This window comes from Pimephales promelas, chromosome 22 (genome assembly GCF_988280905.1).
Source record: "Pimephales promelas chromosome 22, fPimPro1.hap1.1, whole genome shotgun sequence".
NCBI lineage: Eukaryota > Metazoa > Chordata > Actinopteri > Cypriniformes > Leuciscidae > Pimephales > Pimephales promelas.
In genome coordinates, this window is record NC_142790.1 from 20,621,380 (window position 1) to 20,635,401 (window position 14,022).

Consider the following 14,022-nt stretch of genomic DNA (forward strand, 5'->3'; position numbering starts at 1 on the left):
CATTTAATCAATGACAGTTTAAGACACAGATGCTTTAAAAAGGCTGTGTGTTTTCCTCCTGCTCTGAACGATTAGGGGAGGGATTGCTCAGAATTTATCATCCACATTCAAAGACGAAGGCCTGCGTCCTTGAATGCCGGAATGTCAAAAAGGTAAAGGATGTGGATGATGAAAAAGAAACAAAATGTTGAAAACGGTACCAGCATCCATTTTTTTCATTACGTAAACACGCTCTTACGCCAACCGTCCGATTTCGTCGCTATACATCAAACAACGGGGCGGCTAACCAAAATCCGCACCCTGTCTGAGAGAAAAATACATGCATGCGTCATCTTAGTAAATGTATAATTTTTGCCACCCTTGCAAAATATAGCGATGTTAGGTGCAATGAGGTGTCAGCAAGCCGAGCATGCAATCCATTAGAATTCCTGTTTGGCTTGTCTGCTGTTTGTGCAGTTCACCCCCCAGACCCTCCCTCCCAGATTCTTCCATTTTCCTTCTTCTGCAGACTATGGCCCAATTAGGGTCTGAGCTCGTCACAATGGCTACGGCGGCTGTCAGTCATGCTCGGACCTCACCGCCCCAGGCCTATGCGATCGTTCATTTGCTTTCCTTGGCTGTCCCTTGAAAGGAAAATGTGAGTGTGCTAATTATGTAAAACATTGTTGTCGGAAAAACAACCATGTAATACTAGAAATACGTTCTGTAGAGCATAAAGGACACATGTATTTAAATTTGACTCCAACGTGTTCATGTTTACCGTCCTAATAATCCCTGTGATCAAAGCCTTCTATGGTATCACCTTCTATGATATTAGCGAACTGCAGCAATGCCTCATGGTTACTTCTGATTTGCATCTGACTAGGCGCTTTCGAGTGACGAATAGAGGGATGTCCTTCCTAAGCCTTAGATCAAAGGCACTTCAATGTGAATGTGGCACCAGAGATCTTTGCTTCCCTCCATGTCGAGTCAGGAAACACAATCGTCAGGCACATATTATGACAGCGGCAATTACACAGAGGTGCGTGACACTATTATTGCCATTTGCCGGAGAGTGATTATGCTAATGGAGAGATGTATAGCAGGTGGCACGCATGCTGGCAGCTGCCAGCCAGAGACGCGCACACACAAAGTGGAGCCCTCCCTTTGCACACGCTTTTGCCCGTCTCTATAACAGTATGAACAATGCTTTACAACCAGCCAGTCCCAAGATATGTAATTAGGCCTCACTTTGATTTAACACTTCCTTATCACATCAAAGGCACAGGAATTAGTCGTGAAGGAGAGGAAGAATGCGACAAAAAGAGAGAGAGAGAGAACAAGGGAGAATGAAGACAATTATGGAAGCCTGTTTCCACCTCAGATAAAATAAATAAATAAATAAATAAAACAGGTACATTGTGAGATAGTTGTTTTAGATATAAAGTGCAAATATAAAGTAGATTAGGCGGCAGTGGCTCAGTGGTTCAAACCGGAAGGTTGGTGGTTCAATCCCCAGTTCCACCTGACCAAGTGTCGAGGTGTCCGTGAGCAAGATACCCAAGCTGCTCCCGACGAGCTGGATGGCGCCTTGTGTGGCTGACACCGCCGTCAGTGTATGAATGAGTGTGTGAATGGGTGAATGTGAGGCATAATATGTAAAGCACTTTGGTGGCCATTAGGTCTATGAAAGCGCTCTATAATGCAACCAATTGTGAGAGATAAAGCCGCAATTATGAGAGAAATCACAATTGTAAAATATTAGGGATATAGAAAAGGACACTGAGATTGTGCAATAACAAACCAGATTGTGAGATTTAAATTGAAATTGTGAGATATAAAGTTACATTGAGATTTATAAATTCAAACTGTGATATATTAAGACGGATTAAGATATACAGTTTAACTGAGATATATCACAATTGTGACGTACAAAGTCACAATTATGAGAATAAGACATATTGTGAGATACTATAGAAAGTCATATTGTGAGACATTAAGCCACATTTTTACTCTGAGGTGGAAAAATACTTCCAAAAGAAAACAAATCTGCTTAGATGTTAACAAGAAGAGGAAAAGTGGCCTTGCATGTCCAAAGTCAGGTAGACAGGAGTTTGTTGATTTTTCTTTTGCTCCTCAATCTACTTGAGTAGTTGCACTCTATGTAGTATATTTAGATATAAAAGTGCACATAGGGGTGTGAGCGGCAGCTCCAGCGTTTGTAATTCCTTCGGCCGGGTTATTGAAACGGAATCCCCCAGCTCTGCCGGCACACTCTGGCGAAGGGGGAAGCCCTCTCCTCATCCCTGCATGGATCCTGCCTCTACATGAAAGCCCCGGAGATCCCCGCCAACAAAAATCAATGTATGGATGTTCAGAGCAGTTTTCAAGGTTTTGTAAGACAAATCTTTGGAGCATGAGCTGGTTTAGTGCTATCGAGCCGAGCTTCGATCAGCCTGCCCCGGTGAATAATATGAGAGGGCCTTGCTCACTTTACCAGCCTGTGAAATGAAGACAGGGTGCCAACCACTTCCCTTAAAGGAATGTAACCTGAGTAACTCCCCCTCCACAAATAACCTCCCTTAATCTAATGTCAGATACCGCCTCCCTAAAGCCGATCCCAGATCAGGCAGTGGCGAGGCACAGTAGTTATCGCTTGCTCGGGGCTGCATCCTCACAGAGCCCTTTGTATCTAGTGCACATTCTTCTCCTAATTAGAAGAGATGGGTGATTATACCTTTAAAAGGAGGCTACTGTTTGCAATTGTCATTTGAGGCAGGAAGTCAGTCGTCACATGGCTTGCTTGACGAGAAAATAAATTAGATTAATAATGAGCACCCATACAACAATTTATAACCTGGGGTAAAAGAAGAAGAAAAACCATGTTTATGCAAAATTACATTGACATGCAGTAATTAAAATAATACAACATGACATACTTCATAAGGGCTTCTTTTAGCGGCTTTGCTGACATGGCTACAGGGAAGACGGCACAGCATATGTTTGTCTTTTCTTCTCATTTTTTAAAGGTAATTAACTCTGCCATTGCCACTTAAACAAACATCAGCTTCTATTCAATATGTCTTTAAATTTCACTCTCAAAAAGACTACATAGTGTGCACTAACCTAGAATAGGTTGTATAATATTGTAAACTGAGAAGCTGGACAAACCTTCTACTACACTGGGGGTGGTGTAGAAACAATTTTCACTCAGAAATTGCTAATAGATTTCACAAATAATTGAAGAAATGGCAAGTAACACATTTAATTAATTTTGAAGTAGAAAGACTGAAAAAGTTGTGTGGATGTTATAAAGCGCCTTTTTATTGACAGTCACAAATAACCGAAAAGGCAGAGGGGTTTGAGATGTGTGTGTGGTGTTTAAGTAAAGGACGGCTATTGCTAGCCGACAGGTTTCAATTTCACATCCTCGATTATCTCACCCCCAATTCCATGCATGCCTAAATCTAAAAAATCTTATCCAGTGACTCCAAACAAACTCCCTTCCTCTCAAAACGCCTCTACACACACACACACACACACACGATTCCCAAGGAGCACCATCTCTCCAAGCTTAAATAGCAGAAAATTGCTCTGCTTTTCCGTGGTCTACCTCCTCATTCCTATCAGCCCAAGTGGGAACAAAAGGCTCGGATTCACTGGCGTGTGAGACCTGCTGATAGGCCAGGAGATGGGTTGCAGTTTGGTGCCGTTGATGCCCTGCTGACGGACAAGCAGGCTGATGGAAGACGGGGATTTGCGAGCCTACCAGGTCGCCATTTTGTCCCCAACGAACGAATCAGAGACACCACGCTTGCACCCGCTGAGGCTATTAAGCTCAAAATAACATGCAAGGCCGGAAACAATGCTTGATTTCATTACGGAAAACAGAACAATAGCTATAAATGTCTTGGTGGAATATATCTGGGTTTAAGTCCAGGCTAAAGACAAGACCGATAATATAAAAGCAACTGCTCCAGTGACAGCAAATTTACAGTGATGGCACAGTAAGAACAGGCCTCTCCTAGCCTCCTATTCTTCCAATCTCCCTCACGTTTTTTGCAGGAGAGTTATTATAGGATGATAAAAGCAACAACAATGTTGTGACATGAAACCGTTAGCATTAGGGTGGAAGAATGGAAGATGAAAGAATGTTCTTGGGAATTGATGATTGCTCACAAGGCCCTGATTTCAGCCTTTAATCTCATAGCACACTCAAATTTCCCTCTGTACGCTGCTGGTTTTGGCAGCAGGGAGGGGAATAAGTGAGGCTAGAGAGAAATTAGAGGTGTAGTATATACTATAGTAACTGTATATAGCACATTCGGCTGTAATACACACTAGGTGGTAGTATACACCCGGCAGTAAAATACATTCATTAGCAATGTACTTTCAGCTGTACCACAAGCTCTGCTGTAGTACATATACATAATTCAATATACATTATCATTTTAATCATAGTTTACGTTAGGGATACACAATATATCAGTACATTTTACTTATTTCGTAGAATTTTAAGCTATGGGATATTTAATTGCATATGCTTATTTCCTTAATTTTAAACTTAATTATGTTAAAAGCAAATCTTTTATAATATTTTTCATGAAATATGTATGAAATATGAAAGTATGAAAATTGAAATATTTTTCATACTTCAAATTATAATGTGCTGCCTAAATTCACTTTCACTCTCACTATTTATCAGTTATCAACAATGACATTAAAACGATTACAGGCTTATTGTATTGGCCAGAATTTTAATATTGGTGATTCACCAGCATAGAAATAATGTTATCTTGACAATTGACGATACCCAGCCCATTTCCGTCTTTCTGTAATGGATAACCGTAAAATGGAGAGTTTTTGTGTGTGCTTCGTAAACAATGCACTCCATTTTCATAAATTGGGTCCATTTTATTAAGCATGAAGTGTTCCGCTGCCCAAGTTATTCATAACATGGCCTGGGCTGATGAAGATTGGCCTATTAAGAACCTCCAGAAGCAATTAAAGTGACAAGAAGGCAAGGCCCTGATGTGTACATTTACTATGACGAGCGCTCTCCAAAGTGAATGCCCTTATTAAGAGCCACTGTTCACCTCTACAGCCTGCCACGACGAGACAGACAGAGAGAGAGAGAGAGTAGAACAACATGTCAGAGGCAAACGCCTGGAGAAATACCTATTCCTGGAGTGAGGGCGATTTGGTAATGAACCTTTCAATTCACTCCTGGGGTAATACATTCTGACTAGTGCATTAATTACTCGATAACATCCCATCAAAATGCAAATGCAGCACTTGACCCACAAGAGTGTCTCATTGGCTCTGCACTTGCCAGAGTTTCAGCACAAATCGTCTGTTTTCCTTTATCAAACAGAGTGGCGGTGTCGTATTGGAGAGCGTAGGGTTGCTCGCTTCTAGCCATGTGTGTGTTCGGTCACACGGACCTGACGACCCCCCCCGTCCCCTCACAGTCAGACAGGACTGTGGCCGCATGCTGACACTCTTAATTGCGGCAATTGAAGACAGTGTGCCGCTCAGATGGAATATTTCCCCTCTGCCTGGCCATGATCTGACAAGCTTGAGACAACGCCTTAATGGCTTTTCCAGAAGGGTGGGGCGAGAGGAGAGGAGGAAGAAAGAAACATGGAGGAAATGAGAAAGATGGTCAGAATCTTTCAAAGAGCTCATGAAATATATATATATATATATAGTGTGTCTTTAAAGTGATAATTCACACAAAAATAAAAAATCTGTGATCATTTATTCATCCTCATGCCATTCCTAATCTGCATGACGTTTTCTTTTTCTATACCATATAATGAAAGTCAATGGAGTCCAATCTTGTTTGTACCAGAATGATAACAGAATTTTCATTTTTGATTAAACACTATATCACAAACCTTAAAAAAACAAAACAAAAAAAACTGTTCAATGAGCATAAGTTGTTTATCTTTTGCACAAATTTAGTTACGCATATAAAAAAATACATTTCAAGCGATTTCATGGGACATTTGGGCAGTTAGCTTCTCGAACATGGCCAGGGGGTCCGAGAGATGTCTTTCTATCAACAGGGTTGGATTACGAGCTTCAGCTGTTAGATGATCCTTTCACACAGGAATGTCAGACAGTCTCATGCCACATCAATCCATTCATTTTCTCATCTCTACATCTCCTTTCTCAACCCCATCACCTGACCCCTTGTTCATTCAAAATTATGACTAATTAAGTCATAAGCGAGTAATTTCTGGGAAGAATGGTGAGATTCTGAGAGCGAAGCCGAGGCTGTAAGCAGTGGCAGTGGAGAGGAAGCCCTGATGAAGTGACTGTATTGTGCCGATCTCTAGAGCAGGTCATGGGAAAGTGAGCTGACAGAGGCATGAGGTGTATTATAGCGGAGAGAATCAGTGTGAACGGTATGTGGCATTATCAGAAATACAAGCATGTGACAATGAGAGAGAGAAAGAGATGAAAATGACCTTCCGTGGCAAGGATCCTTCATGCATACCAAAGGTTTGGAGGTGTCTGCTTTGTCCTACATCGAATGCATACTGGGATGTGGATCTTATTATCAGTTTGTTCCTTTTTGGACCACAGTCGCCACTGAATGATGAATTATTCAGAACGAGTTAATTGGTTTGTGAGAAGGTATCCACAGAAAAAGATATTCCTTAGCAGCGGCTAATGAAAGAAAAATACCCACATTTTCTGCCGTTTTAACCCCTTCACTTACACAAAAACAAGGCGGTCGAGCCCTGGAGGGGATGCTTGTTTCAGTTATCCTTGGTTGTAATTGTGAGGGCTGAAGAGCTATAAATGAGCTTCAAATCTTCAGGGCTTTGGACCCATGTATTATGCAAATGCCACAGTAGCACTCCAGCAAACCTAGACACAGTCAATGAACAATCAACAGGCCTTCGCCCCAATGACAGTACTTAACGCTACCTATTGTTGAGTCTCCTAAGAGTATGAGCAGCATTAAATTCCCAGAAGTAATAAAAGCTGCTCCTCCTATTTAAAAGTAAACTCCACCACTGATACGTTTGCTGACAGGTGCGTGCATGAAGTTTATGCGCCGTAAAACATAATGGGGAACGCAAACGCTTATAATACACACCTGCCCTGGATGCCCCTCTTCACACAAACAGATTAAATGAAAATCTTGCATGACCACAGAGTGGAGCACTCTATTTAAGCAAGCCCACTGTCTTCTGATTAAGGAAAAAAGCCTTTGCCCTAGAGAGCGAAATTTCATAAAATACTAGTGCCTGTGTTTGATGAATCATGTCTCTTTAATGCAGTGCAGTATGATGGAAGAGAGAGATACAGGCGAGGAATCATCAACCGCTGCTCCAGCTCCCTCTGATAACACCCCATCTACAGATTGCCTTGATCAGATTCTCGTTTTATTTAAAACAGGACCAATCCCGAGGCCCGACTCCTTTTAATTTACATATATTAACAGGGTTCAAATGCAGCAATAGCTAGGAGCACTTCCCAGTCAACTTCCCAATCTGCCTGCATAATGGCAGCCTATTAAATAGAGTTACTCATCAGTGCAGGAAGCAGACATGGGGAAAAAAAAGATGGAAAAAAGCAGGCTAATGTGAGCGTTTGCTTTTATGCAATTGGATTGAAACAGACATGAATATTCCTGTTGTGTTGCTGGGAACATATTAACAAAGAACATTCAAGACAATGAGAAATATTGAGCCTATTTACGTTCTTAACGTCCCTGATATATTGCGCATAATTTATTGTATTATTTTAACCTTTTCTGCCAATGCAACCAACGCTATGCAGAAGAACAAGTATTAACCAATAATATCAACCAATAATAACTAGTCAATCAAGTCAATCAAGTCCTAACAGGAAGTTAGGTGCTACAACCTGGTAAAATACATCTCTCCTTTTTAAGGTTAATAATAATATATTTTACATAGTCCCTGTTAAAAAAAAAATAAAAAAAATAAAACACATTTCCCACATGAATGTTCAGGAAATGTCTCCGATTAAAAAGAGTTAAATGCATTGCAAATGGCAGTTCAAGTTGTCCTCAAGTCATTTCCTTGGTCCAGAGGGGACCGCTGTCTAACACGCGGTGGTCAGTCGCTGTAAAAGAACATGATGACAGCATTAAGTCTAAATTCCCAGCTGCATTATCACTGGCCCTGGTCCGATGCTGGCTAAACCTGCAAAGCTTCCTACGGTTAGCCACGATTAGGCACTGCTATGGATAATCAATACTGGCTATCAATTCCATACTTTGTTGTGATGGATGAGGTGGATAGGGAAAAGGAACTGGGGAAAAAGAAAAGGAGTCTCTATCAGAGAAACAGACAGAAAGCAGAGGAGAGAGATGATGATAAACAGACCCATGCACCATGTACGCTGAACCCAAGAGACTAAAAATGAATCTGTTAATAAAACAGTGAGTGCAAGTATATGCACATTAGATAATGCATTAGCTACCACAACCTAAAAATTAACATATAGAAATAAAAGCATTCAGTTAATTAATGTTTGTTCATAATACATTATTTTTTGTTGTTGTATTAAATACCTTTAATAAAATGAACTTGTTTTAGAATATATATAAATATATATTAGTGTATTTAGAACATAACTAACTAAAACTAAATACTGCATTAATTAAGTTCATAGTTCATATTTTCATAATTATTTATACTATTATTATTTACTTTCCATTCATCAAAGAATCCTGAAAAATATATATATACAATATATGTATGTTTCCACAAAAATATTTAACAGAGCACAACTGTTTTCAACATTGAGAACATTGGGAAATGTTTCTTGAGCATTACGACAGCATATCTGAATGATTTCTGAAAGGTCATGTGACATTGAAGAGTAATTATGCAATGAGTAATGGCTGCTGACAAATTTAACTTTGCCATCACAGGAATAAATTACACTTGCAAATATATTAAAACAGAAAACATTTATTTTAAAAGGTAAACATATTTCAGAATATTACTGTTTTTACTGTATTTTAAATGCAGCCTTGGTGAGATCACTTTCACAAAAACATTTGAAAAATCTTCCCGACATTAGTGATACATGTATAAGTGTCTAATTTTTTTACAAAGATCCCACACACATGATCTTATCGCAGATGAATGAGAGAAAGGATGCAAGGTCAGAGAGACAGTGAGAGAGGGAGGGGGAAGAGAGAGAGAGAGAGAGCGAAAGAGAGAGAGAGATGGGGGAGGGGGGGTGTTGTGGTTGGAGGGGTGATGGTAGGAGTCAGGACTAATTACTTGCAGGCAAGATGCACTGGGAGGATGGGGTCACTAACTTTACCCTGACACCTGGACGCCCCAGTCATCAATGGACAGCCGTCTAATCAGAAGTGAAGGGATTCAGGGCCCAGCGCTTTCCCAGAGATGATAGCTAATGACAAGGGTGTTGGACACGAAGCCACACACGTCACACTATTGCAGTCTCATCACAAGTGTAACCCAGTGGAAGTATCTGTGTGTGAGAGATCCATCCGTATTATCACACATTAATAATAACACTAGTCTGCTGTTGTACTGCTTGAGGCAATTAGTTAATTGCTGCTTTATCAGAGCTCTATGCTGCCTGTCTTTGTGACGTCCTCCAAGCTTTGACAATGCCTTGTTTCCCTTAATGCCCTGTGACAGAGAGCATTGTACTATCTCCTATGGTTAGTGTCAGTGGAGTCACCACACAATGAGGAGTCCGCGGAGAAATTTTCCTCTCCCTGTTCGAATTAAGACCAGATCAAGTCTCTGTAGTAGGTTGTCAGCTTACACCTTTAGCAGTCATCATGTGTACTGTACATTTACTAAAGCACAGCCCCTTTAGTTGCCTGCTCACTATGCAGGTTTATTAGCATTGTTCGGCATGAACAAAAGAGGACCTACTTTTTCAAGCGTATGTAAATCGAAACTGTCACGCTTTGCTAAAGGTATCTCAGTCATTCCTGAGATGTTTACTACCTGTCACGGACAGTGAAGAAATAAATAAAATAGTCCTTGTTGTGTAAAATAATTCATAGTAGTATGCAAGGAAATTGTACCTCGGACTTGAAATAAGCATAATGGTTTAAAGTCGGGTATGGTAATGCGAATAATCATTGCAATTTCTGCTAATTTCAACTTTCAGTGGCCACAACAGCCTGTGAAAACATGAGGTAACAATTTAGCTTTTGTATCACTCCTCTCTGAAGGAGGATCTCGTTGAAAGAAAAACAACCAGGGACGCCGGTTCTAAAACATGTCTTTTCGAAAGCACTAACTGACTATTTTCGAAAATAGTTTTGGACTTTCTGCACGCAGAAACCGCAGAATAATTATGATAGCATTGGACGGAATTATTCAGAAATGACTCAATCTTGAGTGCCTGCCATCTGAAAAATGGTTTTGAGCTTTTCTGGTAAAATCACGGCTCTTTGCAAAAAATAATAACACACATTCGCATAAATTACTTATTTTGAAATGAAAAAAGAAAAAGCATTTGCGCATTGAGTATTGTCTCCATTTAATGATACAGCAATATAAACTCAGGGTCAGGCTATGGATCTCCTGAGACAATTTCCATTAGCAAAAAGCCTCTCATGGTGAAGATCGTGTTTCACAAGGGATGGCCTATTTTCTGTGAAAAAGTGAGCTTTGGTTCCTTTTGCCATCAAAACTTGGCGATTTTTACAAACATGACTGATAATCTTGTCGGTTTACTATTGTTCTATCATTTTGGAGATTTTAAGACAACTTTCCTCAGGTATGATAGCAGGAGAGTGAAAAAAAAAAAAAACACTGCAAGCTTGTTTTCCTGCAGCCTGGCCTGTCTCCGTCTAATCACAGTGGAATGTGGCCGCCTCTGCGCCTCCTGCTTTGTGTAAGGAATCAAAGGGAAAATGGATGGCCTTGCATTAGTACATCACCCATGGCTAACAAAATGATGAGACCGATTTGGCTGTATGTCATATCTTTCACTTCACTGCTTTCCCATTTCAGTTTATGTAATGGCTACGAATTATGGCCACAAACCCTGGAAACACTGTCTAGGGAGCCGATCTCAAAAAGTAACTGTTATAATTGCTTGTGTGCCCTCCAAGTAGGAAAAAAAAATAACCTAAACCGTTAAAATATCTTGTCGAGGCTCTGAAATGCTGGCGGATGAGAATGCGACCACAGGGAAAACAAAGAGCAGCTTTGAGGATCGCATTCAGAGTGTAACTGAACAAAGCACGCAGTCCTCTTCATACACACGCTTGCGTCAAGCTAAAACAAAACGCGTCTTTCTTTCTTTTTTTAATGGCAATCTATAACAGAAAAAAAGAGAACATGTCCATTAGTGCATGTTGTTGGCCTACAGCTGCCATGAAAAAGGTTCTCACTGCATTGGTGGTAATTTGGCCCTGGTTGCAAACCTCCTGAAGCATTATCACTCAGAAGAAACAAAAGAGCGGGACATGCGGGGCTGCCTCAGCTCCCATCCGGCCGCAGCATTTAAAGACGTGTTCATCTCTAAAGTCAGATAGACCTTTTGTTTAAGCCCTGCCAGACAAAGGTCTCCTCTTCTTGCCTAGTTTTAATACACATGGAGGGAGGGGGGTAAGTGTGGCGAGGGAGACTCTCAGAAATAATTACCTCCATAAGATCCCATCTCCTCTCTGAGAGCCACGACAAAATGGAGAAGCAACCCAAGGATGCAAAAAAGCCCTTTATGCATCAACAAGCCCATCAGGCATTTTTCAGGCCAAGCTACAAGCCAGGGAAATGGGTCCCACTCCACACGCACGCAATTATAGTGCTTTCTTCTTTTGTCTTTTATTAAACAGGACTAAAGCACAAGCAAATGCATAGTCGCTGTTATTTAATCTTTTTTTAGCACAAATATCAGTGCGTTAAATATTTATACAGAAATATCACACAATACAAGGCAACAGAGAGTCATGCAATAGATAAAATATTAATACAAACATCTTATTCAAGCTATCGATTTGGCTTTATGAGAAAAGCACCAGCTGTGGTTATTCCAGAACAGAAATAATCAACATAAATACCATTTAGACGTTAATAAACAAAACCCTGTTGCATTTTGCACATTCTTATGTATTGCACATCTGCGTAAAATATGAGTTTGCAGCGACCACATACACGCCGCCGATCAGATCACTGTGATTTACAAATGAGAGGCACCACTTCAAAAACATGCTTAACCACACAACCCCACTGCCTTTCCAAATTCTCAGCTTCACGATGTTTACCTTGTGTAAATGATGAGCCTTCTGGGTCCCGAGCGCAGGGAATTACAGTCACCCTGGGAGACTTGGCAGTCTGATTCTCAGGGAGGATGGGCTCATATAGTCTCTTTAGGAGGGTATATTCCTGTTAGTGCACTGCGAGAGCTCTGCCATACTTGGTCTTGTTTGGCTAATTTAGAGCGTTGGGCCCATAGAGGTCGGATTCATAATCACGCACCACAGCACCACAAGACTTCTTGTCTTCCTGATGTACATAGCGCAAGTATAAACTATTGGCAGGGCCATGTTTTAAAGCTTTGCGTTTATCAACAAAAACAACGCTGGCAAATTTTTGCAGTGCAAACCCTTTTCGGCATGCTTTTGTAGTCTAATTAAACAATAAGCAGTCGGATATATGGCCCTCGTGCTACAGCATGGCTGTAGTTTGCTGAGTGTGGCTTTTGGCACTAATGCATTTCTCCTTTATTTAACCACTGTAAGCGCCACAAAATCTCCCCTTAATTATGTCTTAAAAATGGCATCAAAATTATTTAATGAAATCCATTCACATGTGCATGTCAATGGCATTCTAACCTTTATTCCCAAATGGTTTTATAATTATTTGGAGCGTTTCCACAGAGCTGCTTTTAAAAGAAAGATACAGGTCAGCAGTTAAATAAATCTCTTTTTTTCTTCTCTCCCTCTCTTCATGAAACTGACTAATGACCAGAAAATGCTAAACTAAGGAGTTATACCCACGAAAACCTACCGGCCCCCTTTAACATAGAGCTGTAATTCAGCGAGGGCTGAAATGTTGCTTACTCCAGGACCTTTTCTCTGGAGTAGAGGCACAAATTATTACCATCGCATACACACAGGCACCCGGCCCGGTCCTGAGAACGCAGTGGGCAGTGTGTCACAGGGAGGGCAGACTCCCCCCGACCCTGCCAATTCATCCTCCCCTCCCTCCTGCCCTGGCATTTGGATAACTTTTTTATATATTTTTTTAACGCTTATACTTTCCAGTTGGAACAATTAACAAAAATAAGCTGTGATTTATCTGGTGCCAGTGATCCATTTCCTTAAACTTGCCAGTGTTGGGCCTGTTTGAAAGCACTTCAAACATTAGGATTACGGGGTTAAACTACCTGAATAATCTTTTTTCTACCAAGATCTGGAGCTGTAAGAAAAAGTTCAACGCCACCCTCTAACCTTCCCTACTCACTGCACTCGAGGCTCAAACCTTTACTCTTCAACTGAACCAAGTGTAGTTGTGTATAATCAAAACATTCACTGTTCTAGAGTCCACCTAGAGCGCCAAAAACAACAACAACAAGTTTATCTTTTCTGTAAAGTACTCTGTCTGCAGTCCGCCCACTCAGTCTGATGCTAGAACAAGTGAAAAACGTATGGTGATTATACGACAAGTATAAATTCAGAATGAGTCTGTTAGTTTATACACATTAGCGCCATTCTGAAGGACTGGGGTAAATATAAAAGGCATGAGCTATAGCTGAAAACACTCCAGAAGAAAAGGTGACACTTGGGAATAACATTAGAATTTGAATATGCTGTAAAGAAATACACATGATATGGAGTTTACTAGTGGCTCATTAAAGAAAGCTGTTAAAAAAATAATGCAGTCTGTGGCATACAAAAGATTTTTTCTGGTACTTAAAGCACATATAATGCTAATAAGACATAAGGTTAGAGAAGGGAGGCTATGTGTGTGTGTGTGTGTGTGCAACAGAGGTAGGCTGTCTTTCTAAAAGCAAAATAATGATTTATCTAACTGGTCCTTTGGTGCA

The 14,022-nt window shown here is 40.6% G+C and overlaps 1 protein-coding gene across 4 annotated transcripts in view; it reads right to left on the reverse strand.

The window, feature by feature from the left end:
- The window catches only part of zfhx4 (zinc finger homeobox 4), a 74,609-nt gene that overhangs the window by 22,804 nt on the left and 37,783 nt on the right, over positions 1-14,022 (reverse strand). The gene's annotated exons all lie outside the window — the stretch shown is intronic.